Genomic DNA, 27,772 nt, shown 5'->3' with positions numbered 1-27,772 from the left:
GTGAACTTTAAAATTTTTTTCTGAGGCAATTTTGCCCGGCGTCTCTGGATAAGAATAGCAGTAAACAAGTAGTTCTCAACATTAGCTGATTAATAAAGGTCTTGTATTCAAAATATACAAAGAACTCTTAAAATTCAACATTAAGAAAAAACACCCCAATTAAAAAGTAGGCAAAGATTTCACCTTACCAACAAAGATATAAAGATGGCATATAAGCAAATGAAAAGGGGTTCGACATCATTTGCACTAAGGAATTGTAAATTAAAACAACAATGTGATATACTATTCAACCATTAGGATAACTAAAATCCAAATATCTGACAAAACCAAATGCTGACAAAGATATAGAACAACAGCAGTTCCCACTCATTGCTGGTGGGAATAAAAATTGGCATAGCCACTTTGAAAGATAGTTTGGCATATAATGTGGTCTCCTGAATATTAGATAGACAAAACTAAGGTAATATGAAGAAATTATGGACTTTAGTTAATAATATTGTGTGCATATTGGTTCATTAATTGTAACATACTAGGGTTAAGATGTTAAACATAGGAGAATCTGGGTGCGAGGTATATGGGAAATCTCTGTACAAGTTTCTCAACTTTAATGTTACTTTATAAAACATAATGTCTATTATGTTTATTATGTTTATAAAACAGAATGTCTATTTTTTAAGACAAAACATCTGTAATACCAAGGAATAAAATGAACAAAAGATACAGAAGAGCTCTCATTAAAACTACAAAATACTGCAGGGAGAAATTAAAGAAGACCTAAGTAAACTGAGATATACCATATTCATGGTTCAGAAAACCCCTTAATGCTAAGATGTCAATTCTCCCCAAGATGATCTATAGATTCAATATAATTCCTGTAAAAATTTCAGGAACCATATAATTTCACTCATATGTGGGATATAAACTGAAAGCAACAAATAAACAAACAAGAAAAACAAACAAACCAAAACTCATGAACACACAACAGTATGATGGTTACCAGAGGGAAGGGAGGTGGGGTTGTAACAAAGGGAAAAGGGGGTCTAATATATGATAACAGAAGAATATATGACTTGGGTGGTAAACACAAAACAATGCATAGATAATGGATTATAGAATTATTTACTTGAAACCTATATAATTTCATTAACAATGTCACCCCAGTAAATTTAATTTTTTTTTAAATTTAAAAAATTTTCAGCAGTTTTTTTTTTTTTGTAGAAACTCACAAACGGTTTTAAAGTTCTTATAAAAGTGCAAAATACCTAGAATAGCCAAGACAATTTTGAAGAAAAAAGAAAAGTTGGAGAACTAACATTACTTAATTTCAAAGACTCCTTATAAAATTACAGAAATCAGGACAGTAGACAAATGATTCAAAGAAACAGAATAAAGAGTTCAGAAATAGAACCACACGTATATGGACAACTGATTTTTGACAAGGTACAAAGGCAATTGAGTGGGAAAAGGATAACCTTTTCAACAAATGGTGCTGGAACAATTGAATATTTAAATGTAAAAACAATAAAGTTTAATCTATATCTCACACCATATACAATAATGAACTCAAAATGGATAGTAAATCTAAATGTGAAAGTTAACACTACTAACCTCATAGAAGAAACATCTGTGGGACCTTGGATTTGGCAATGGCTTCTTAGATGTGAAACTAAAAGCAGAAACAATGAAAGAAAACATAGATAAATTGGACTTCATCAATTTTTAAAAATTTTGAGCAAGAAAGTAAAAAGACAACCATATAGTGGGAGAAAATGTTTGCAAATCATATATCTGATAAGGAATTTACATCCAGAATATATAAAGAAATTCTAAAACTCAATAAAAAACAAACAAGCCAATTTAAAAATGTACGAAGGATTTGAATAGACATTTCTCCAATTAAGATACACAAATAGCCAATAAGCACATGAAAAAATGTTCAATATCTTGAATTATGGAAATGCAAATTAAAACCACAATGAGATAACACTATAATATAGTAGAAAAACAAAATTTTAAAGATTGAAAGTACCAAGTGTTGAGTAGGATCTGGAGAAGCCTGAGCTCTCAGACTCTTCTGGTGGAAATGGAAAATGAAATAACGTCTTAAGCAAATAGTTTGGCTGTTTTCTAAAAAGTTAAACATCAACATACCATATGATGCAGCCATTCCACTCCTAGGTATTTACCCAAGAGGAATGAAAGCATATGACTATAAAAAGACCTTTACACAAATGTTTAGAGCAACTTTATTTATCATACCCCCAAACTGGAAACAACCCCAACTCCCATCATCAGGTGAATGGATAAACAAGATGTTGTATAGGAACACTACTCATCAATACAAAGGAATAAATGATTGAAGCTACACATAATGATATGGAGGAGCCTCAAAATAATTATACCCTATGAAATATCCGATCAAAAAAGGGACACAATATGTGATTCCATTTACATAAAAGTATTTAAATTGCAAACTAATATATAGCAACAGAAGGTAGATCAGTGGTTCTGTGGGGTCAGGAAGGAATTACAAAGAGACAAGAGAAAACTGAAAGTGATGGATATATACCTGCTGCTTTGACTGTGCAAATAGTTTCATGGATTTATATATTCATGTCAGAAATTATCAAAATTGTACCTTAAATATGTGTTCTTTATTGTAAATGAATTCTATCTCAATAAAGCCATATTTTTAAAGTGTGATTTTCAAAAATAGCTGGATCAGACATTTGAGGATGTCATCTTTCCCTCATCTTTTTTCTCCCCCAAACAGCTGACTATTATCAGTAATCTCAGGAGAGAGAGGCTCTTCTATCATATGCTCCTGTCCTCAAGGTCTTTCCCTCCCACTGAGTCCTCAAAAGCCAGGAATCAGTGAAATATCTCATGGAATAATAATAATCTTAGCTCCATTTCTCTAAACCATCCTATACTTGCTAACCCACATTCACACATATGTTCTAATTTTTGCCCTTAATTGTATGCTGTACATAGGTGGGTATTATGTCATGTGGCCATTTGACAAGCGAGGGAAAATGGACATAAAATGAAGTTCAAGAGCTTTACTCAGAGCTGGAACTGGAAATAAAGTTTCCTGGCCAAGTCCAGTGCATTTGCAGGGCAGTGCTTGCTGTGTAAGTCAATCCACCTCCTTACTCATAGAGTAGAATGAAGAGAAGGAGGGCTGACAAAGGGTGTCTCACTGCTTCTGCTACAGGGAGCCCACTAACACCCCTTAATGGCATTCCTCATGCTCAATGACAATAGATTCCATGAATCCATTATTTTTGTTTGTTATGGGCTCCTGGAATTGAAGTAAACTGAGTGATAATTAATTAGAGTTAACAGTTATCAAGTTACTTATTGAGTTAGTATTTACTGCATTATCGCATACTTACTAACAAGCCTATGTGGAGGCTACAACGATGGTCCTCTCCATTTGACAGATGAGGAAACTGAGGCACAGTTTCGGTAGCTTGAGCAAAGTCAAACAGTTGATATGTGCAAGAACTGGGGTTAGAACTCAGAGTATGACTTCAACGATTCATTCTATGCTCTAATAATGTGCTTCATGGAATACATGCAAATTAAGACATCCCTAGAATGTGCTTAAATAGATTGAAAAGCCATAGGTTAGATTAGAAAGTGCATAAATATGCCTAATGATACAATTTAGGACCTGCTGTCACAGAACCCCCATCCCCATTGTTGGAGCGAGGCAATAGGAAGGCTGATAGATGCAGACAGAGAAGAGGGAAGGAGAACTGACCTTCCCAAACACCCTTCCCCTTCTCCCATGCTTTAGTTTCGCTATACTCTATTTTTATCATATTGGTGCCATGTAGGGAGCAGCTATAGGTTCAAGCCTTGGATTGACCTGTGTCAGGGCCACAAACAAGTCCCAGCTAGGAGGGCCGAGCCCTCTTAGCATAATCAAGCTTAACCTTATCGTCCTCCCTTGCTCCTTCCTAGGTAGCTTTTAATCCTTCACCGCCCCTCCTCAGGTTCACCCTTGGCTGTGTTGGCATGGCACAGTGCCATGGCCTTCCGAGAGTCATGCTTTGAATAAAAAGCAGAGCAAAGGCTTGAATTGCTTCAGGATTCTATTTCTCCATTTGGCTTAATTGTTTAGCAAAGAACTGCACCTCTCCCATCCCCATTTCTTACTCTTCCCAAAGAGGAGAACCAACTTTAACAAATCAGTAGCGCTGCTTTAGCTACTCTCCAAAGGAGTGGTCCTTTGGGCAAGTTAACTTTTGGGGGACTCAGTTTCCTTATCCGAAATAAGAGGGTTAACCTGAGATGCTCTTCTAGCTTTAAAATTCTATGATCTCATGTTTCTCTGCTTCTTTCAGATAGGAAAGGTTTGTGTATAGGAATTTGACATTTTCAAGGTTTTATTTTTTACTCTTCATGGTGGGAAGGATTCCCCTTCCTCTTTTTATATGCCTCCTCTTGCTGTTCTTCTAAATCCTATGATGTATCCTATGTTCACAGCAGCATTCTTTACAATAGCTAAGATCAGGAAACAGCCCAAGTGCCCATCAGTAGATGAGTGGATAAAAAAGCTGTGGTACAGTTACGCCATGGAAAACTATGCAGCTGTGAAAAAAAGAAGGATCTCTTACCCTTTGAGACAGCATGGAGGGACTTGGAAAGTATTATGCAAAGTGAAACAAGCCAGTCAGAGAAAGACCAGGATCACATGATCTCACTTATGTGTTGACTCTAATGAACAAAATAAACTGACCAACAAAATGGAGCCAGAGGCATTGAAGCATGCAACAGATTGACCAATTTCAGAGGGTGGGGGGCAGGAAGAAATTAATCAAAGAACATATATGCATAACCCTGGACATAAATAGTGTGATGAAGGCCTGGGGAGGGGGTGGGAACAGGGGGGAGGGGATTAATGGGAGGAAGAGGGGGGATATATGTAATACTTTAAAAAATAAAGATACATTTTTTAAAATCCTATGATGTATCCTATGTTTTGGATTCATCCTATGAAAGGATTCCAACAGCTCCTGGCTGCCCCAGCTCAGAGGGAACCCAGGTTGAGTTACAGCTCACACATAGACCAGACAGAGGCAAGGAGGGCCGCGAGTGGCGTGAAGAGCCCACAGGAATCACTCACTTCCAGGGAAACCTCCAAGCAATGGGAGGAAGGTAGTACAATGCGGTTCCGTCACTGCCGAATTCTTCCAGCCCACAGATAGTAAACTCCTCCAAAACTCTTCTATTTGAATAACACTGTTAAGCCCAAAGAAATAGATTCTGAATGAGTAAAGAAATAATCTAAAAGATAAATTTCAGGTAGCTAATAAATGTGGAATATTTAAAAGAAACTTTTAGAATTTTAACAATAGAAATCATGTTCCTAGGTTCTCAGTTCTGTAGAGAAGCCGTCAATAGAAAAAATAATAGATAGTGATAATAATAAGATTAGAAACTAAATTTAAATGTAATTTGCATTGTTTTTATCTCCTGGTTTTTCTCTCTTAATAAACAAAAACTACCTGGTATAGTGGATAAATATAATTCCATTACTTTAAATTTCCCTTAGAAGAACACAAAAAACTTTAAAGAAAAATATGTGGTCCACCAGGGTGGCTCAGTGGACCCATGAACCAGGAGGTCTGGGTTCAATTCCTGGTCAGGGCACATGCCCAGGTTGCAAGCTCAATCCCCAGTGTGGGGCATACAGGAGGCAGCTGATCAATAATTCTCTCTCATCATTGATGTTTCTAACTCTCTCTCCCTCTCCCTTTCTCTCTGAAATAAAAATATTTTTAAAAAGAAAATAAAAATATGTGATTTTTATATTACCAGGAAATAAAGATTTGAAAAAGGGGGAGAGGCTTAAATATATCTTTTATTCCAGTTTTAAATGATTTTAATTCTTTTTTTAATGTAAGATTTTTTTGTATTGAAAATTTCAACCTTAAAACTGCATCAAAAACTAGATTTTAAATGTTTAAATGCAGTATTTAACTTTATATTTATATAGAAGTAAAAATAGCTTGAAACCAGAATAAAGATATTCAACTCTTTAAATCATATTTGTAATTGCTTCAGGGCATGATTAAGTTACTTACTTTTTTCTGTATAAAAAAAGGAGATTCATGACTTTTGGAAAATGATCCTTGACATCAGAAAACAATGTGAAAGAAGTAGTTTATTATATTCAATATACACAAGTAATATGCAATAAACCAGTCGGTTCCAAGAGAGAAGTAGGTTGAAATGAACTAATAGCACAATGCAAATCAGAGTCCAAAATTAAATTAGAAAGTAAAATTCGAGTAAATGCTACATTTACCAAAAATTAGGAAAAACATTAATATTATTTATAGTTTTAGTAATATAGTATTTTATCTGTATGGTTGACAGTATATTTTAAATATTTTCTTATAAAAGCAATCAATTTTAATGTTTTTAAAAGAAAAAAGTACTGAACTGGTCATTTTCTATGAACACTCATATATAGTTTGCTTAAATGAAATCATATGATACTTGTGCAACTTGCTTTTTTCACTTGAGAATATATAATACTCCTCTTTCCTTTCACGGCATATAGATTTGCTTAATTTATTCATAGTTGATAGCATCCTATTTTATGCATATACTGTAATTTAGTTAAATAATCCTCTATTAATAAACTTTTCTATATTTTATATTTTTCCTCTATTAAAAACAAGGCTAAAACAAAAATTCCTTTACATATACCTTAGTTCACTGTGCAAGTGTATCTATTGAATAGCCAACTTCTCTAAAAGTTTAGTTCAAGGATGGGTACTTAAAATCATGGTAGATACTGCTACATTGGACTCAAAATGTTCTCCCAGTTCAGACAATTACTAAGAATATATGAAAATTCTTGTTTCATCTGCCTTTCACCAACATTGGGTCTTCCTAATATTTTTTATCCTTATCAGATTAACATATGTGAGATGACTCATTGGGTTTTTTTTAATTATGGATGAAATCAAGCATTTCTCTTGTGAGTATTTATTACTTGGCATTTTCTCCTAAACTGCTCATTCCTTCTTATGTTCACTTTTCTATTAGATTATAGGTCCTTTTCTCTCTAATTTTCAAGATACATTTCTTGTTGAGGAAATCAGCCTTTGTCTGTGTTGCAAACCACTACTCCTTAATTTGTTACCTTTTCATTTTGGTTTGATTCTTTGTACAGTGCAGAATATATATCTTTTATCCAAATATCCTTGATCTATTTATTTAACAAATTTTTATTGCATATTTACTATGTGCTAAGGGTACAGTAGACCAATACCAGACCAGACCTCGTCGACCCTGCATCGACCTTAACACCACAGGAGAGAAGCAAATATTGATCGACTAATAAAAAAAGCACAGAATTTCAAACAAAGGAAAAGTACCAGGAGCAATTTTTCCTCTCTAGCTTCTAGATTGTACATGCTATATAGTTCACAGACCATAATTAATTTCAGGATAGAGTCAAAATCCCACCTCTCTCTCTCTCTCTCTCTCTCTCTCTCTCTCTCTCTCTCTCTCTCGTTTATTAACAAGATCATGTATCCCCCAGTGCTTTGATATGCCATATTTATCACACCCCAGTTATTACTTGAGATTACCTTACTTTCCAGATCTATTTTATTTCACATCTATCTATATCGGAATCAGTATCACACTGTTCTAAATGTTGTATTTTCATAGTTGTAATTGCCCATAAAAATTACAGGATGTCTTTGTCAAGGGTTCAGAAGCCTGGGTCTTGGTTGCAGAGGGATGCAGGGAAGCAAAGATAAAATTAAAACTAAACATCCCAATGAGGTATTATGTCTGTTTAGACTCCAAGAAACTCCTTCTCACATTCTTAAAAGGCAAGCTGCTGAGGAGGAACAGAATTAGAGGGGATGTTGTTTTTAATCCTGGGGTAAATAAGGCCTTGAACATCCTTACTCTTGCCCTGGAGGTAGCCTGGGCCATAAAAAAATTAATATTTTTCTATTAAGATCTAGTATTCTAACTTCCAGAACAATGCCCTGGAGCTTAATTTACAATTAGTGGGGGGAGGGGGAACTAAATATCCAAAGATAAGCAGTACTTAATATATTATGGTGTACCTAGGCTTTGTAATATTGGGCAGACATTAAAAACAGGTACAGCCACCTGTATGCATGCATATAAGCATAAGCGATGGACCCCAACAACAGGGGGTGAGGATGAGGGCAAGACTGGGGAGATGAGGGGACAATGGGGGGATAAAGACACATTTGTAATACCTTAATCAATAAATTTTTTTTTTAAAAAAAAGATGCAGCCATAGCCAGTTTGGTTCAGTGGATAGAATGTCGGCCTGCAGAGGGAAGGTTCCTGGGTTCGATTCCGGTCAGGTTCCTCCCTGGCCCAGGCCCTGGTCAGGGTGCCTATAGGAGGCAACCAATCAACATGTTGCTCTGACATTGGTATTTCTCTCTGTCTGTTACTCTTTCTTCCACTCTCTAAAAATCAATGGGAAAATATCCTCGGGTGAGGATTTAAAAAAAAAAAAAGAATACAAAACGTATGTAATAATTCGAAAAAAGATTTAATAGAATGGTAAGCCAAAGCACATAATTCTATAACAACACACATCTGAAGAAAGAAATTGCTCTTAGCTATGTTTAGATGGAGGTATTATGGATTTTTTTTTTCTTTGTCTTTAACATTACTTTTTCAGTATTATTTTGATAATTTAATCTTTAACTTCCTGGTGTGCTTATCTAATCTTTCAAATCATGATCAGAAAGGGTCGGGGGAAAAACGAAAAGGAGACAATTATTACTGAAATATCTAAGCTGTTACACACACTAAAAGTGATGGAATTCTCTCATTTCACTTGCCATACAAACTTCAAAAAATTAGAGGCCTAAAATATGAGCCATTTTTCTCATTTCTTTGTTAATTATCAGAAATGCCTCCTTTATCTTTGAATGTAATAAAAGTTCATGGAATGCTTGATGAATTGCCCCTAGCTGTGGATTGAGGTGGGGGTGGGGAGCCATTTTCATTCAAGACAATAGAGATCTCTAGAAAAACTTCTGAAATAAAGTCAGAGGTTAAAGTGATACACGAACTGGCCATGGTGGCTACCCCTCCTGGTACACACCACCACAGAACCCCACCCTTCCACATCTCTCTAGATCTTCTTTAATCCCGATCCTGGCACATGGGTAATCAATAAATAACTGGGCTATAGCTGAGTTTGCTCAGTGGATAGAGCATCAGCTTGCAGACTGAAGGGTCCCAGGTTCGATTCCTGTCAAGGGCACATGCCCAGGTTGCGTATTCAATCCCCAATAGGGGGCGCGCAGGAGTCAGCCAATCAATGATTCTCATCATTGATGTTTCTATCTCTCTCTCCCTCTCTCTTCCTCTCTGAAATCAATAAAAATATATTTAAAAATAAATAAATGGGTAATTGCATTAATTAATTAATGAAAAGCAATGTCTAGATTGACCCATTGAAAACATGAGAGCTCGCTCATTTCTAGTGCTTGCTAGTATACATTGTGTATCAATTCCATGTTTGGCAATACTTTTTGTTTGGCTGCATTTAAAATAGCAACCACCATCAATTAATTTTGAAATCCAGTCTCTAGAAACTGGGACAAATCTCATAGACCAAGTTGATTCCTAGCTTAAAATTCAAAGTCTCCTGTGATCCCATTCAAATTAATGACATGCTGTGTTCAGTTATTAATTATACAGCTGCTCCAAGGATGGTTAATGGCATTGTATAAGACGCATCCTCAGAGAGATTTAGGTCTTTCTGCCCTGCCCTTAGTGCAGCACGAGAACATATTGTTCTTCGGTGTAATGTCCCATCCAAGTCTCAAATATTAAATATATTTTAATAAGTCCCCTTTGATGGGACTTTTGTTCATGGTTGGGGGACATAAGGAAACTTAAGTACAAAGTAATTTGCAAAGTCATTAACAGTGTTTCCTACCCAGGTGATAGCTCAGAGGAGATTTAATTGGATAAAATTACCCCATTCTAAGAATAATACCTTGTACTTTATGTCACAATTATCACGTAAGGATCTTGAAGAGATTTATGAACATTGATTAAACATCAGAACACCATTTTGAAAGAGTTGGTATTGACATTATTTTACTGAGCCCAGAGAGGGATAGTTTCCTATTCCAAAGCACACAGCTAACAGGAATAAAATATCCCCAATCTGCAGTGACTTGGTATGGGGACTCTTGTCCTACCCCTTTGGAAAGTTCTCACTGCATAACTTATAACTAAGATGGTAGGAGCAAAAACAAGAAGTTTTTTGTCTCTCAGGGTATCTTATAATTGCCACAAAGGAATGTATTTCTGATTGTTAGAGTCAGAGAATACTTAAATCATTTCTCTGGAGCCCCTGATATTTTATCTGGAGAAATTCTGCTTATAATTAGTTTGCCCTCCTCCTTTCAGCTATAAACACTTGGCACCAGCAGATTCAAATGTGAAATTCACAAATCACCGGGACTAGGAGGAATATTGAAAACAGCATCAAGTCCTCTTGATTTCTAGATGAGGTGCCTCAGGCCCAAGGGATAGGAAGGATGGCAAGGGGCCTCTGTCCAGATAATGAGGAGGCTCTCCCAGTGTTGAAATGCCTCTAGTTGCAGAAAATGTCCCACAGGACTCTGGAGACCCAGACTGCACCCTTAGTTTGCTGGGCAATTGAGCATCTTGAGCTGAATGGGTGTAAATGATTCTGTGGCCAGCCCTTAAAGTGAAACTGCTGGCAGGAAAATCCGAGTTTTCAGCTCAGTACAATTCAACATAAAAGATAGACGGAACTCCAAAGTTTTAATTTGATTAACAGCCCTCAATAGACTTGGATGCTACCAAAATGAAATAATGCATATAAAAGCCCCCCCTCTTGCATTCCAACTAGCCCCTCCCACCTCCCTCTACCCCCTCCTGGAGCCTGAGCTCTAAAACTGCTTGATCCACATATCTGTATGCGCCTTAAATCTTGCAGAGCAAGTTCTGTTTGTATTTGCAGAAGCTTCAAGTACTCTATGAGATGTTTCTTTAGATGCTTATTAATCATTGTCTAAGCTTTCTTCAAAACCAAATAAACATTAAAATGAATATGTGTGCATTAAAGTTCATAATCAATAAAGCATGATCAGGAGTGGAGCTAGAGAAAGCATAGAGCCACAAATGAGTCAGACTAACAGCTGTCACATGAGCCTGTGTTTGGAAGGAGAGCCTGAGGGGTCCTAAAGATGTGCGCCCCTCAATTCATAAGCACACCCCACCCCGGTGGAAGTGCCTGCTTTGGGGATTTGAGCAAGACTCACTCCCTTTATACAGAAAGTCACTTCCTGTTTCTATTTGCTCAACAAGCCCAGGGCAATCAAAATACAAGTTTGGAAATCACATTTGTTGTTGCTTTTGTTGCTTTTGTTTGATGCCTACCTGTTCAAGTCATGTGACAGATTAATCTCATGAAAATAGGCTCTGATGACACAGTAACCTTTCCTTTATTACGCCATGTTGAAAATATCTTTCCATCGATTACAATTTTTGAAATTCTGGAAATGAAAATATGGCAACAATAACAGTGATGATGCTGACTGGGCAATGTGACTATAGCAGCTTAGCTGCTTTATAAAAAAAGAAAAAAAAAAGAAAAGAAAGAAAAGAAACCATGACAAGGCTGATCATTTTTGCTACTTTCTTTTGGAAGATAAAAAATGTCTAATCCCCTAATATGATAGATTATTCAAACTATCATCCAAAGAGTTCACTTTACTGTAGGAGAAAATATTTTGGAAGTGAAACTATGTCTTTTAATATTTATTTCCAAGTAAAAAAAAAAAGCCTATCTGATAAAAAGCAATACTGTTAGATATGTCATATGCAAAAAGGGTACCATATAATTAGAAGTGAATTTAGACAGAAAGACAGAAAGATGAGATGTAAAAGCAGATAATTAGTGCACTGTTATAATTAGCAAATACTTCTCAATCCCATGGTAACTGTGTCTGGAAAGGACTCCTGCCGGTTAACCAGTATTTCCTGAGAGCAGTTCTTCTCTTTCTTTAAAATGGAAAGTTTGAATTGCTGTCTCCTTGAAAACCATGCTATAATATGTCATAAATTGATATATGTCTATAATATCGTTTTTTAAAATGCAAAAAATCCACTACAAGAACAAAACAAATATTATATTTGTAGAATGAAAGAGCTATAATAACTCTATAGAATCTTGTATTCTATTTATAATTTTGAGTGTGATCTTTCAAAGAGATATATTATCTGCACAACAGCAAATAACTTGGAAATAGAGGGGAGCAAACATTTCCCAGGGAATGTGGTTAATCAGTTCAAAATGTCTGGCCACTGGAAAGAGTGACACTTGCTGGGGATGTATTCCAGGAGACTGAATATTTCTAATCTTATAGTAGGATGATAGGAGAGAAAGAAAAAAGAACAAAGAAATTCAAGCAAAAGAACTCTTTTTCTCTCTTTTTTTTTCTCATGCCCGTTCCCCAAAATGTTTAACATAATAAAATGGCCCAGTTATGGAGAGATTTACCATGACTCAGTACACAGCCTTTGAACCGAAACAGTTGTGTGACTTTAAACTTTACTTACGAAATGGAGATGATCATAATATGTTCTCACAGGGTTTGGGGGATTAAAGAAAGATATTAGGCCGGAACATGCTTTGCAAACTGTGAAAAGTTTTATTGAATTAGAGACAAAAATTAAATTCCCAATTTTATCCCGGAACATCAAAAACTTGTTTAGGTCAGGTAATTAACTTCACCTGGCTAACACTGCTCTAAACGAACAGTGTAAAACCAAAAGGTTGGCCAAGTCTTACCAATTGATACACAGGATGCAGAAGTGAGTCAAACACTTTCAGTCGACCTGAGATTGGCTAGGATGAGCAGTGACATATGGCGACATTGGTGAGAAGGGCAACGTGACAGCGGAGCAGAGAGAAAAGACGGATTGGTGAAATTTGCAAAGACTTGCCTTTTAGTCACCATCCAAAAAATGCCAGTGACCATGGAAAAAGCAGGTAAACTTTGAAACAGTTTGTGGGCCTCGTGTCTTCTTAAAAGTTTTCAACAGAGCAGTGGCGGCGGCCTTGGAATCTGCATTAACCGCAGTGTATGAAGTGTGTAAATGGCGCTGCACCTCTTCCCTCAGCTTATCTAGGACAAGTTTGTTTGTGGGATTTTTGTGTGTTTTTTTTTAAATATAGTTTATTGATTTTTTTACAGAGAGGAAGGGAGAGGGATAGAGATTTAAAAACATCGATCAGCTGTTTTTAAACCTGCACACCTACTGCAGATGTGTCTGCAACCAAGGTACATGTCCTTGCCCGGAATCGAACCTGGGACCTTTCAGTTCACAGGCCAACGCTCTATCCACTGAGACAAACTGGTCAGGGCGAGTCAGGTTTTTCAAGAAAGTCTTCCACAAGAAGGGAATCTGTTGTGCAACTGGATGGTCCCCAGGCACAGGGGTGGGAAGAAGCCTGGCTTCGCCCATTTGTTCTGGCACATGAATGGTTTGATAGAGACTCTTAGGACCATTTACTGTCCTCTGGAATCATCCTAATGCAGAGGTACCTTGGCTATGGTGCAGTCGGGACTCCCCTCTCTTAAAAAGGGAGGTTTTTAACTATGCCCATTTGGAATGATTGGGATGGAAGGATTTTGATAAACAAACCAAAAGAAAGTGATGGGTCGGGAAAAAAATGCTGATGGATACCAACGAGAGGAATAGACACTTTTAGAAAGCATTTTTAATCAGCTCCCCGGGATGGGGTTAACCAACTGTGTCAGCAGAACTAAATTACAGACTCATAGGAAAAGAAAAGGCAAATAAAAAGAAGAGAATCTGGAAACAACTTCAAACTATTCCTTCCTGGGGTAAGAAGCTGAAAGCACAGAGGCAGGCTCATTGGTTGAGCATCTCGAACAAATAAGCCCTAAGCATTTAGTGGGTTAGAGTATCCGAAAATATGTAATATTTTTCGGTCTAAATTAGCTTTGGATAAAAACGGGTACTGGCCAGCTACCGTAGAAATGCAAAAATACAAAACTAAAGAGAGTTAAAGGCTCAAAGAGAAAAACAACAACAAAAAACAACCACAGTCATTCTGTACCTACAATGCAAAGAACTAATTGGCTGTGGGCATTTGGTTCTTTTTTTTTTTTCTTTTAAACATTTTTATTGTTTTCAGAGGGGGAGAGAGAGATAGAAACATCAATGATGAGAGAGAATCATTGATCAGCTGCCTCCTGCACGGCACACGCTGGGGATTGAGCCTGCAACCCGGGCATGTGCCCTGACCTGGGATGTAACCATGACCTCCTCGATCATAGGTCGATGCTCAGCCACTGAGCTAGGCCGGCTGGGCTGGGCATTCAGTTCTTGTCACGTCAAGGCCGTGGTTGGTCCCGGGTAGTCATGATTGCTAGTAGCACAACATAGCTGGGAACTTAAACATGGCTGAGTGTAACCTTCAGAGCAGTGGTTTCCAGAGCATTGGAAGCTCAACCACACTCCTCGTGGTGCTGGGATACCGGTTCCGAATCACGGTAAAGTGACAGTTATTAAAAGAGTTCTAACTATCCATTTTCAACTTTGTGGTTCCTAAGTTCTTAATTAAGCATTCTGGTTGTGCTAAGGAATGCTTTTTTGGTTTTCGTTTTTCTTGGTTTTAAAGATGGTCAGGTGTTTATGTTGTTTCAATAAATTATTATTTTAACTTAATTCCATGTTTAGGACAAAAACAAAGTAGAACAAAAGCTTTCAGCGAATGGGGTTTGGTTTGCTGATATCTATAACCACTATCAGGCATAAAGAATTTAAATATGTGTCTAAATTACCTCTTGCCCCACAAATTCAGTGGGCAGTGCTACAAAGAAAAGGCAGATTGAAGTCAGGGAGCTAGAAAAGGTGCCTCCAAAAGTTGCCTGGCCAGTGGAGCAAGGATTAAGTGTTTTAACCTCTAAACCACACTAAAGAATATCCAGACAAAATCTAATGGTAACAAAAATAATCCTATGCTTTTGACATCTCTTTGCTTACTTTAATTCTTTCAGGTGTAACTTTCAACAAAGACCTAAATTGTCATTTTCAAACTTAGAGAGTAATATCTGGAGATTACAGTGCCTGAAGGTACGAAGGAATTCTTCTGACACTTGATTTCCTTGTCAGAAGAATCTCAAAAAAGGGGTCAGTTGAGAGTGAATAAATTTAAAAAGAACTCCAAAGTAGAAGCATTTATATTTTCCTTCCCTAGAATATAAAGTAGAAGAGTTTCAGATTTCAGTGTTTGGAAAGTTTTTAATGAGAAATTATTGTCATTTTTATAGTATGGAATCTAGTATACTTTTCAAAAATTGCTTATTACTAGCATACATTTTGGCCTTACAAATGCCTAAAATTATCGTGATTATATTTCAAAATGCTGTCTTGTAAGGTGAAGGCTTTATATAGCTCACTAATATCAACAGGTTTGCAGTCACAAGTACAAGATACAATCCCACTGTAAACACCAAAGCAGACTTGTCAGATGTTAGTGTCGATTTCTTCCTAGAGTGTGTTGCTTTTTTCCTAATCATGAGTGTTCACGCCTTTCTCTTCTCATTGCCTTTTAAAAGTAGAACCCGAGGGCCTGGGGGGCGGGGGTGGGGGGTGACGTGGGGATAAGTACACATATGTAATAACTTAATCAATAAAAAAATTTTTTAAAAAAGTAGAACCCGTTTAGAACATGGCATATTGAACAGATAAAGATGTCCTTAGTCTTTGCTTCCCAAAGCGAGGCCAAGATGATTTAGGAGCTTATACCCAAGCAAACTGCTTAAAATGTCTTAGTGCATTTGTTGTAATTTGCATTAGAAAAATTACAAAAGAAATCCTGTAACAAAGTTTCGCTTTAAAATACATTTATGTTTTATCTTGGGTGAGTGTTGTGTTTTGTTTTGTTATAAGGAACAAGGAAATGGCAACTCAGAGGACATTAAGATCAGGCAAAAACCCTAAGGCTGGATGTAAATAGCTCAAGTCCAGGCAGAGAAACATTGCTTTAGCACTGCCTTCTCCAATCCAACTCCAAAATATCAACTTCTTTAGTATTTACTCTGAAATAGGTATGATTGTGATGTCCTAGCAGTAAATATTTTTGTTCATTAGGAAGCTACACATTTTCTGTCTAATTTTATAACAGAATTACTAACTACAAGAATCTAAAGCAGCGGTTCTCAACCTGTGGGTCGCGACCCCTTTGGGGGGTCGAACGACCCTTTCACAGGGGTCGCCTAAGACCATCAGAAAACACATATATAATTACATATTGTTTTTGTGATGAATCACTGTGCTTTAATTATGTTCAATTTGTAACAAGGAAAATACATCCTGCATATCAGATATTTACATTACGATTCATAACAGTAGCAAAATTACAGTTATGAAGTAGCAACGAAAATAATTTTATGGTTGGGGGTCACCACAACATGAGGAACTGTATTAAAGGGTTGCGGCGTTAGGAAGGTTGAGAACCACTGCTCTAAAGGATACTTAGAGAACAAATTAATGTCATCGTTTCATCTTGCAGGTGATTACTCTTTTCAAAGGTGCCTCAGTGACCTCGTTAATATGTGAACCCAAGTGTCCTCACTCTCAGCTCTGCCACCACTCACCACCACTACCCAGGATCCTGGCTGGGAATATTGGTCTCCGCAAAGAGCTTTTTCTAATACAGACAGCTTCCAAATCATTCTTCAGTTTCAGCCTACGATCACTAAATAGTTGCAAATACAATAGCTTACAGAGCAGTGTCACAAAGGCCCGTGTTCCTCAAAAGATTTTCAACTGAAAGATACGTGAACCAACAAGTATATAAGAAAAATGCACTGGGCTTATCACAAAGACGAGGCGAGGACATAGCACATTACTAAGTTTTAAACCTCAAAGAGTGTTAGCTTATTTTTGCTAATACTCAGTAAGTTAAAAAAAAAAAAGTCAGGAAACTCCACCAAGTTTTCAAAAACTAAAACAAGTGTAGATTAGTGCAAATAGCAGGCCTACAAGCAGGTTTTCTGTACGAAACACCCAAATCATGACTAAAATAAAGGGGGAAAAAACCTTTCAAATGAAAGGCTAGAAGTAATTAAGGAATGAGGAGAAGAGGGCAATAAATAACTAATTTTAGAGGCAAAATTTGAAGCTAAAAATAGAAATACTTCAGAATTAAAAGTGGCTACTCAAAAATGTGTTTTGCCCGTCAAAGTTACAGGATGTCTTCGTCAAGGGTTCCGAAGCCTGGGTCTTGGTTGCAGAGGGACGCAGGGAAGCAAAGATAAAATTGAAACCTAAACATCCCGATGGGGTATTATGTCTGTTTAGACTCCCAGAAACTCCTTCTCACATCCTTAAAAGGCAAGCTGCTGAGGAGGGACAGAATGAGAGGGGATGTTGTTTTTAGTCCTGGGGTAAATAAGGCCTTGAACATCCTTACTTTTGCCCTGGAGGTGACCTGGGCCAGCTTTCTGCTTAGGGTCATTCAGTCACAGGAAGTCAGGCAAAAGGCTTGAGTTGTTTGTTTGTTTGTTTGTTTGGGGGATGGAGGTTGAATGGAGAAAAGCAACCCCTAGGAGACCTTAGCACCACCAGCACCAAATCCTATCTGTCCTTGCCCCTTCTTCCTGCTCTGTGGAAGGTCTTCCACAGGTCAGCCGGCTCCCTGCCCGCTGCTCTCCTAAAGGGCTCAGTGTTGGAGTCAGTGTTGGTGCAGGGGGAGGAGGGAGGAATCACCACCCAGCCCCACACTCTCACAAGAGCATCAACTTCACACACAGCTGCTTCCAACAGGAGACATGTGGTAGGAAAGGTTGCTTCTGTGCTTGGGATTTCTTTCTTTTATATATATATATTTCATTTAAGAAATGGAATAGATAGCCCTAGTGGGTTTGGCTCAGTGGAGAGTGTCGGCCTGTGGGCCAAAGGGTCCTGGGTTCGATTCCGGTCAAGGGCACCTACCTTGGTTGCAGGCTCCTTCTCAGGCCAGAAGCCTGGTCAATTGATGCCTTTCTCTCACATCGATGTTTCTTTCTGTTTTTGCCTCTCTCCTCCACTCTCCCTAAAAATCAATGGAAAAAATATTCTCTGGTGAGGATTTATTTAAAAAAGAAAGAAATGGAATATAATAAAAGAGAACTTTGAGACATGCACAAAAGAGAGAGGAGAAATTGGATAGGTTACTTAACCTCTGGGTCTCAGTTTGCTCATCTATGAAATGGGCAAGTGGCACTAAATGCCTTCACCTAACCCTAACATTCTCCGTTTCTCCAGGTGGGGAAGGGGCTGTGAAAAGTGGGCACAAGACAGAGCAATCACCTTGCCATGTTTGTGCCAGTGACTGGCACTTCGCAGGCTGGAGGGTCATTTCTGGGGGTGGCCTGAGACATTTGGAAAGAGGTTGGTAGTGTTTGCCTCTAGCCTTAGTGTTCTCTCTCTCTTTCTCTCTCTCTCTCTCTCTCTCTCTCTCTCTCTCTCTCTCTCTCTCTCTCTCTCTCTCTCTCTCTCTCTCTCTCCTTTTCCTTTCAAAGGGAATTGTTCGTGATTGAACGTGTGGAAGCACAAATAGCTCTGCGGAACTAGTTAGGAAAGTCAATATGCAATTATGCAAAAGTCCACAGCCAGGCTCCCCAGGAAGCAGAGAGCAGCATGGGGAATAACGGGCGCTGCCCCGTCCCTGGTGAGGCCGTGAGCGGAGGCGACTCCCTCGTGTCCTGGTGGCCAGCAGCGCTGGGTCAGGTTCCCTCTGGGCCAGTGTCCCCGACTTTGTCTCCGTTTCTGCCACTCGCCATCTCCTCCCTCTCTCCGTTTCTGTCACTGTCACACCCTGTCTCTCTCCTTTCCTTCCCCACTCCCAACCTAACCTCTCTCTCCACATCACCCCCAGTCGCCCGCCGCCCCCCACGCTGAGCACTGGGGTCTCGGCCCCCCGCGGGCTGTGAGCGCGCGCGGGGCGCACGGAGGGAGCGGGCGGCGCTGCGGGCAGAGGCCGGGGCGGGCGCCCTTCCACCCGCGGCAGCTGGAATCCCCGCGGGAGAGGAACCGCCCGGGTCCCCACGCGCGGCTGCCTCGGCTTCTGATCCCGTCCGCGCACCTGAAATAATAACTTCGGCCACAAACGCGCGCTTGTCCCAGTCCTTACCAGGGACCGCCGCGGCCGGAGGGGGCATTCGGGGACCGGGTCCCCAAAGGCTCCCGCGTCCCAAACCCACTGGCGGGGCACACCTGGGCCCGGAGGAGGAAGCGGGGAGTGGGCGGCACCCCAGGCTCAGGGCCACCCCGGGGCAGAGCCGGCCGGGAATGGAGGCGAGGAGCTTCCAGAACTGGGCTGAGAGGCGAGTGGGGTGAGCCGGAGTCCCCAAGTCCAGATGGGAGAAAGGCGCCCTCGGGTGCTCGGCCCCAAGAAACGGAAGACAAGCCGGTGTCCCTGAGCCGTGGCGCCCCGCTCCGCTAAGCGGGTCCCCGTGCTCCGCGCTGCCACCCCGCGCAGTCCCGGCTCGACCCACTCCATCCCGCAGATGCTGAACCCCAAAGAGAAGAGAGGGTGTTGTCAAAATGGGCGGGGGATGGGGCACAGGCTGGAGAGAGGCCTTTTTATCATGTGCTCTTTCCAGATGTTTTGGGGGTCCCCGGGGAGGTTCACGTTCCTCCAAACCAAACTCCCCCCCCCGCCCCTCCCCCCTTCTCCAACCCCCCACCGCCCAGCCAGGTGAGAGCAGAGCCCCGCCCCCCCCCCACCCCCGTGGTGTATCCTGCCGGGACCCCCTTCAGGCCGGGAAGTCGGCGCCTGGGGTGGGGTGCAGGCAGGACCTGCGTTTGGGTGGCTCTGCGCGCAGGGACCTGGCACCCCGACATACATGGGCGACAAGGACAGTGCAGCTGAAGGGTCTGCTGTGAAAAGATCGCGCTCCATCAAGAGTCCCGGGAGTGGCATCCCATCAGCGAGGCGCTGAAGTTCTTCCGGCCACGCGCAAAAGAAGGGGCGCCACTCCACTCGGGGCTGTGGCTCAGTGCGAACCGATTTGTTTGCGGTTCAGAGTCGACTTCTCCCATTAGTTATACGTTTTCAAAGGGACCCTTTCTTGCATAAGTCGCCTGGGGGGAAACATCATGATTTTTAGCAAGTATACCACAGGCTGACGGTAATTGTTTGAAAAAGACATGGAAATACGATATTTATTTTTCCTTTTTAAATAAGGGCATGGAACACTATGTTTTCAGATATCCCCAAGTGAATAGCGACTCAGCAGGCTCCTTCGGCTCCTGGTCTGTTCCTCGCTGGGTCTCAGGCTACCAGGATGCTTTCTGAGCTGCAGGAGGCCTCGGATGTTCTTCCCATTCATTAGAGAGCTCAATGAAATGTTAAGATATTAATTTCGAACAATCAGTACGATTTTTTTTTTTTTTTGCCTGAAGGTTTTCACAAAAAATGCCCCTTTATCCAGTGGAACATGAATGTTTATCATGACCAGTCTGGCCCATCCTGTTGCTTCAAAGATAAATGTTTGCACTTGGTGACCAGAGACCCTTCACCCGCCCTCAGTACTTCCACTGTCCGCTTAGCATGTATCAGGCGTGTGAGTACTGGTAATTGGTTCCCGTAAGAATTTTCTACATTTTCTAGCTATCCTTAGGAGAGCCCTGTTGTTGCTGCTTTATTCGGGACCAAGGGATCCAAACAGCATCTCGTAAAATAACCTTTCACAGTCCAGCTGATGATGCTAAAGTTAAGGAGACATGGTCCACCACTCCCACCACCCCCTCCGCCACACTGCAGCACAACTGGAAGCATCCTGTTTTATTTATTTATTTTTTTACTCTGCAACATAAGCAATCTCCCTGCTTTAAGGAGTCGGCATCAACCCCAATTCTCTGCTATATCTATATTTAATACAATATGTGAACGTCATTCTGACACAGTGCCACATCATTTGAAGTAGATCATTGAAATATATTTATGCAGCAAGAAAATGCCCTAAAGCTGACTCCTTTTCACTATTGGGTTATTATTAAAAGGCACCCTAACAACTAGTCATGCACTACTAGGTTATATTAAAATCCAATAGGGAATTTTAACTTCAGAAAAGCAGATGGACTGTTTTAAGAGCCTTGTACCCAAGTCTATGGCTCTTCCACCAAAATCAGCTTGACTTCTCTATATTTCATTGGCATTGGGCTTTGTTTATGTTTTTCCTACACAAAATCACGTCTATGTGATAATTATGGTTATTCAGGAACTATGTCAATGTCAGAGGTCAAAGTTAGCTCCATGCATTTTTTGTATGAAGCTTCCATAATACTAGAGCTCTATAAATATTTTTGAAATCGTAACCAAAATGTATACAATGTTTTTACATGTTTAAGAGAACATCAAACAGCCTCTGCTACATAAAAGCATCTGACTGTGAATTTCACCCTCACTTTTTCCCACATGTGGTCTCCAAGTGAAAACAGTGAAGTTTCACGTTTTTATCCAAGATTGCCAAAAAGTAACTGCACTAACATTGTTCTAATTACCAATTTCATTTCTCCCCTCATGAAAGTACTCTTCTGGATTATTGAACAATATCATGTTCCAAATTCCAAGAATTAACCTGTACATCCTGGATTACCTAGGCAATAAATACATGTAACTTGGCTGTCAAGCCAATTCTCAGTCCTAAGTGAGAAATATTACCACCAATATTTTTTTTCCAGAGATGCTAAGCTTGTCCCACCATCTTTCTTTCTCTTTCCAAGCCAACACACACACACACACACACACACACCCACACACACACACACACAGAGTTGTGTAAAATGTAGGTTTTAGCCTTGTGCCTTAATCAAGTGGTTGAGGCATGCCTATAGTTAATATAATGTCCTAAACTTGGATTTGAAGATTTGAAGTCACAAGATCTGTACTCTGAGTCTAAATTAGGTCTCGTTTCCTCTCTTATTATTTACCAGTAGCAAGTCACATCCCCCTTCCTACCCACTCCCCACCCCCAACACTGGACAAGAGAAAAGTTTAAATCATAGAGACTGTAGTTTTTCCATTGTCCAGTAGACGGCACAAAAGATCAAGCCTTCAAGTGCTGAACAATCCACCAAGGCTGTTTGATTTGGAGTGTTTGGCTATGTTGTTTCTTTTAAACAGCCAGCCAGCCAGCCAGTGCTGTATCTGTGAAGCAAAGAAGTATCTCAAACATAAGATAACTCACCAAGGTTTTGAAAGGTAGTGATAGGAAAAAGTTTTTATACTTACACAAAAAAATGCTGCTTCAGATAATGCACCGTTGTAAGTGAGGAGTTCATAGGGAAGTATGATTGAGAATGTATTTAAAAGTTACCTTTAAAGAAATTAAACTGACATATATTACAAGGCATTTCATTTTTAATTATCTTCTAATGGCTAAAGAACATATTTACAATCTTAACCTTAAAAATTGTAAGTTGGAATCTTGCATGATGCAGCTATGCTATGCTTTTTATTAAAGTTAGTATATAACTCAATCCAGAAAACTAAGCATTGTATTTCAAATGGACTTAGATATACATGAATATATAATATGCAGCTGAGAAGGGGGGAAGAAATTCTCTAAAAGTTTTGTGAATAGCTTTTGGAGGATATACTGGAGGATGAAGCCATTAGAAATAGTCGAAACTTTGCCTCTTCTAAAACAATGTGTGACTTTGGCTAACATTTGTATTTTACTAAAAGGCTTCTATTTCCCTTTTCATTCTGCAGACGCTCTTTCTGTGGAAGGGGTGGGGGGGAGGGTAAAGTGTGGGCTAATAACTCATTTCCCAGTTAATTTTATAAAGAATTTATAGCACTGTTTAGAAAGTTTTAAGACAACCATAAATTTTATTAGGAATATTTTATTAAGCCCTCCATTTAATTAATAAAAGACCTCTATAACTTCTGAAAATGTCAGAGCTAGTAATTATGTTAACCAGTGTAATTTTTCCCCCTCTAGAGACCAAAGCGTTTTAATGATTTGAAATAGAAAGATAGTAAGGAAAACAACCCCCCCCCTCCCCCCGCCGCCGCCCTCACCATCACCAACCACCCTTCATTTCTTAACTTTTGCATTATCCAGTCAGAATATAGTGACTTAGGTATTTTCCTTTGGACAGTTGGAGAGCCTAAGCTGACCTCTCATTGACTTCTGAACTGGTCCCAGACATTCTTTGTTTTCTGAAGCAAAATGCAGTAAACAAATCTCCCAGTTCTTACAGCTTTAGGGCACTTGATTAACGTCTTTCCTAATCCCCTCAGTTAACCCCCCTTTCGTATCACCTAACCAAGTTTCTCCATTTTATAGACCTCTAAATAGTTTATTTCAGTTTCCTCGAAGCCATTCATTAGCTTTGACTTCTTGGTACCTTTCTCCTATCACACCCAGCCTCTTATCTTCAGCATTCCTCTATTATCTCTACTAGATTTTAAATCTATTTTCTTTAAACTGTCCTTCCCGCCTCTGAGTTCTGTTTTTTGAAATGTAAATGCTAATGCAGGGGTGAGATGAGGAGGATGAAAGTTCTTGAAGTGCGGGGCCTCAAGCCACTGCACCCCAGGACAACCAAAAGACCAAGACCAATCCTAACAGTTTCACAGGCATCTAAAAGTTAGGTGCCAGTTGATAAACCCTTATCATTCTGTGAACACAGCTGCCAAACTCTATTGATTAACAGGCTCTTGTTTATTCTGGGCTGGCAAATACACACACATTTTACCCTAAGAGGTGCCTCTTTAATTTCTGTGGGGTTTGGAACTGATTCATGAGTGTGAACTTTTGGGGACAAAAGCCTAAATCAGGATATAGATCTTTCCAAAGGCACAATTCCTTATTGAAGAACAGAAAATGAGAAGGGAGTTCTCACTTAGGACTGTACCAACAGCCTAAAGGGGCAACACCTACTTTAAATGCCTCCTTGCAAGAAGGTGTAAACAATAGAGACTTAGGTCCCGGCCTGCCTCTTTAAAGTCCTCCTTCTCTCTATTTGGGAAGATGGGAAGATCCTCTGGGTTAGGAAGGGAAAGCTGACTACGGAAAGCCCAAGTGCAAGTACCAGGGGCAAGTGTCAGAACCCTTCACTAGGCCAAGTTTTCCCAAGGTAAAAGTGCTATTGCCTTAAAGCAAGTGTTTGGAATAAGCTAAGGATGCATGCTGTCTCATCACAGGTATAAAGGTGGATGGTAGTTTACTACAACCACCCCTTTACCTTTTCCTTTTAATAGGTGATTAATTGCTGCTCTCCTACAGCAGGTTTTTTTTCTTTTCTTTTCTTTTTATGGCTACTAGATTGCAACTCTAGATGTCCGCTGAGCAATTCCTCTCAGCAAGCCCTAACTGTAATAACTGTTTGCTAATTGTAAAATCCTTATCCAGAATGAGGTTTGGGCAAACAATTTGTACTACTGTAATTACACTGTAAAAGTGTTTTAGTCCCTTGATTGTTCAGAATTAATCTTATAAAGGCCTAGGAGTAGCAGTAAGTTTACAGTTATAAATGGAAAGGTGGGCGGGAGTGAGGGAGGGAAGGAAGAAGACACTTTTCAAAACTAGTAAGTTTACTTTAAGCCCACACACAAACTATCTATTTCTTTAAGAAAAAAATCTGTGTGTAGGTATTTTAAAGTACATTTATAAGGTAATCTGACACATCATGGCAAAATAGTCTTCCTAAAAGCTTTGAAATGTTTGGTTGTTTGAAAAGGAGTGACTTACCTGAACTTTCTTTTTTCATCTCTGCAAGAAAACAAAAGAAAACATTTACCAGAAAGCAACAATGCAAAATTATATATATATATCTTCCCCCCCCCCCCTCCACACACACACCCAAACTAGCCTTTTCCAAATTTGAGAATGTGGCTGCAGAGTTGAGGTAACTCCAAGCTGGTTACCTAAGGCTTGCCGGAGAACCCCTAGGGCTGTTAAAAGTCTACAGTCATCGAAATGTATTTCGCAGGAAATTTCTCTGAGTGAAATTATACTTACACAATTTTCCTCACACTTCATTTAAAGATCATAAACGTCGATTCGCCCAAGTCAAGGTTTGGCTTGACACCCCCTCCCCTGGCTTCCCCCTATGGCCATGCCTGGAGGGCCTGCTCCTACACCCACGAGCCGCCTTCCTAAGGCGCTCGGGTATTGGCCAGAGTCGCTGGGCTGGGGTTCGGGACAGGGCTTGCAGGCTGCCGGCCCAGTTTGGATCTCTCGTTAATCGTAAAAGGATTGTGTTGCCTGCCCAGCCAGCGCAGTTTCCCGAGAGAAATAAACAGAGAAATCGCCTTCCTGAGACCCAGAGGTTCCATCTTGGCCTGAAAGTCTGTTTGCAAGTTCACAGGGGGTTGGGGACGATGTCAGGCAGGGGCATATAGGCGCTGGTACGTCACCTGGATCCCCTTGGCTTTGACACGCGGGCCTGCCTTCATTCACCTCCCGCGTGATGTGCCTGTGGCGGGGCGTTTGTGCCAGGAAACTGTATACATGTTGGCGGTGGAGAAAAGTACAAGACCCTAAAACGAGAGAGAGAGAGAGAGAGAGAGAGAGAGAGAGAGAGAGAGAGAGAGAGAGAGAAGGGACTCTAGGGGCGGGGGTTTAAACACTCGGATATCTTTGGAGGCAAAGCGCATCTGAGGCTCTGGGACAGCACCGTGTGGAGGAGCGAGTGGTGTGCGGGAAGCTGGGTAGACTCAGCGGCTGGGCTTTATGGGAACTCCACTATCCACTGCTGGGGGGAAACCGGCGCCGACTCGCGCACAGAACTCAAAGAAGCAATAGATGTCGCTTAGGGAGGCTACGTGCGCTCGGTGGGACCTGATTCCAGATCTCCGGTCTGATGCTCGCCCCGTGCCCCCTGCTCCTCCAGAGCCCACTTAATAGAAACTCGAGCCCTACCTCTCGGGCTGAAGCAAATTCTCTTTTACTTTGCGCTTGTTAAGAGTTGGCCTCAATATATTTTAGAGCTTCTAACCTTTTCCAAACAATCTCTGGGACAGGAGCCCCCTCATCTGTCTCAACTCTTCCCCCTAACAATGCCCCCCACCCCCACCCCCACCCCCCAGTTTGGGGTGAGGTTTCCTTGTGCAGCTGGCGGGGTAGTTTGGGATGGGGGCGAGGGGCTGGCTGCTTTGGGAAAGTCAGCCTTTTAGCCACCATCAGGGCGGGAATCCCGACTGGCAGTTTGCATTCCGGGCAGATCGAAGCTCCCTGCTGATCGATTATTTGATAATTGATTTTCCCCACAGCCAATGCGGGGCCGTCTTGGCGGGAGCGCCTCCTGATTGGCCGAGCCCTCCTCCACCGCTGCCTACCGAGATTTGGGTGAGTTCATTTTCCAGTCGACCGCAGGGGGAGTTTTCTGCGAGGTTTCAGCTGGAGGGAGGGGGAGAAGATCTTGCCCCGAGCCGAGCGAGCTGCGAGCCCAGCTTGGAAATGTGAGGTTTCTAGCCCGCGGGTTGAGCTGCTGAGGCTTGAGCCATTTCGGCAAATCAGAGTCGGGCCGGCTGAAAAAATAAAAACGAAAATAACATCACCAAATGTAATAAAGGGCAAGCTTAGAAAGGGAGAATAAAGAAAAGGAATTTTTAAAGCCGGAGAATAGGTATTTAAAGGGAGAAAGTAAAAATCAGTGGCTGGTTGGAGCCTCCGAGTTGTGGGCAGGGGCAGCTTTTTGTCTGAAACCTCAGCTTTTGATGTGGATGTCTTCGGCGCTGGGAGTTTTCCCCGAGCCGGGTTGGAGACAGGAAAGCGGAGTGGGGGGCGAGATGGGGAGGAGAAGGGGCTGAGGAGAGCGCGAGGCGTCGCCGGGGAAAAGCTGAGGGCGCCGGGTCCCTTCAGGCCCGAGCACGGCATCAGCCAGAGCCCTTCGGCGCCTCGAAGACAAAGGCGGAGCGGCCGTAGTCCCAGCCGAACGCGCCGGCCCTGCTGCGCCGCGCCCTGGGCGCACCGCTGCTCCGCCCGGAGAGGATCGGAGAAAGAGCCGCCCTCCCCGCGGCGCCTGGGCCCGGCTCCGCCCGCGAGGTCGGGGCTGCTCCGAGCCCGCGTCGGGTTTCGCTTTCCGGCGAGATCGTAAATAGCTTGGTGTTTGTAAACAGGCGCTGGGGGCACATTCCCGGCTCTGAGCTCATTGTTCCCTCCCTTCCTCTCGCACTTCGTGCAGGACTCCGGGGTTGGGGGGGTCTCCAGGGCTAGGAGGTGGGGGCGTCCAGACCCCCAAAGTGAGAAAATGCAAGCATTTCCTCTCCTTGGACCGAGTGTCTACCTCTGACAGCAAAAACCTCTTAAGCTGGATCTGCAGACAGCCCCAGCCATCCCCACCCCACGTTCACGGGACTCCTTAGCAGAGCCTTTCCCAGCCTTGCTCCCGCTCCTCCTTCCCGCTCCCCTCTTGACTTTTCGACTTGGGAGTCTTTAGTTCTGAGAACCCGGTACTTTTCCTCATCACCCCCTTCCGCCCTGAAAAAACACTGGCAGACCCCAATCATTTCGAGGAAAGTCATGAAGTCAATGCGCGGAGCCCCGTGCAAAATAACTCCCGCCACTGCCTGCCCCGCATTCATTCCCAGTTTATTTCAAGCATAGGCTTTGGGGAGAGAGTCTGGAGGGGGAGGAAGAGAAAAGAATACGGAAAATAAGACCGGTGGCCGGGATCTGCTGGCCGCGTCTGTGCGCGTGTGCCCTGGGTGTGT

General features: G+C 41.3%; 1 protein-coding gene and 1 long non-coding RNA gene across 5 annotated transcripts in view; one reads left to right on the top strand and one right to left on the bottom strand.

Annotated features, from left to right (window-relative positions):
• Positions 1–1,653: 1,653 nt before the first annotated feature.
• On the bottom strand, positions 1,654–27,752 carry LOC132213283 (uncharacterized). 4 transcript variants are annotated; one of them, XR_009447940.1, is made up of 4 exons: positions 26,396–27,751; positions 25,475–25,597; positions 24,807–24,827; positions 1,654–1,666 (listed from the first exon to the last, which is right to left on the bottom strand). It is a non-coding gene; the product is annotated as an uncharacterized LOC132213283 (long non-coding RNA). The 4 variants fall into 4 exon arrangements; XR_009447939.1 differs by lacking the exon at positions 1,654–1,666 and adding an exon at positions 20,251–22,421 and having other exon boundaries at positions 26,396–27,752; XR_009447938.1 differs by lacking the exon at positions 1,654–1,666 and having other exon boundaries at positions 23,108–24,827; positions 26,396–27,453.
• MEIS1 (Meis homeobox 1) overlaps positions 26,302–27,772 on the top strand; it is a 135,166-nt gene continuing 133,695 nt past the window's right edge. The window contains exon 1 of the mRNA XM_059659612.1: positions 26,302–26,405. The gene's annotated coding sequence lies outside the window, so the exon portion shown is untranslated. The remainder of the gene's footprint in view (positions 26,406–27,772) is intronic.

This window comes from Myotis daubentonii, chromosome 12 (assembly GCF_963259705.1).
Source record: "Myotis daubentonii chromosome 12, mMyoDau2.1, whole genome shotgun sequence".
Lineage (NCBI taxonomy): Eukaryota > Metazoa > Chordata > Mammalia > Chiroptera > Vespertilionidae > Myotis > Myotis daubentonii.
The sequence above is the reverse complement of the archived record's forward strand: the minus strand, read 5'-3'. Positions and strand labels throughout refer to the sequence as shown.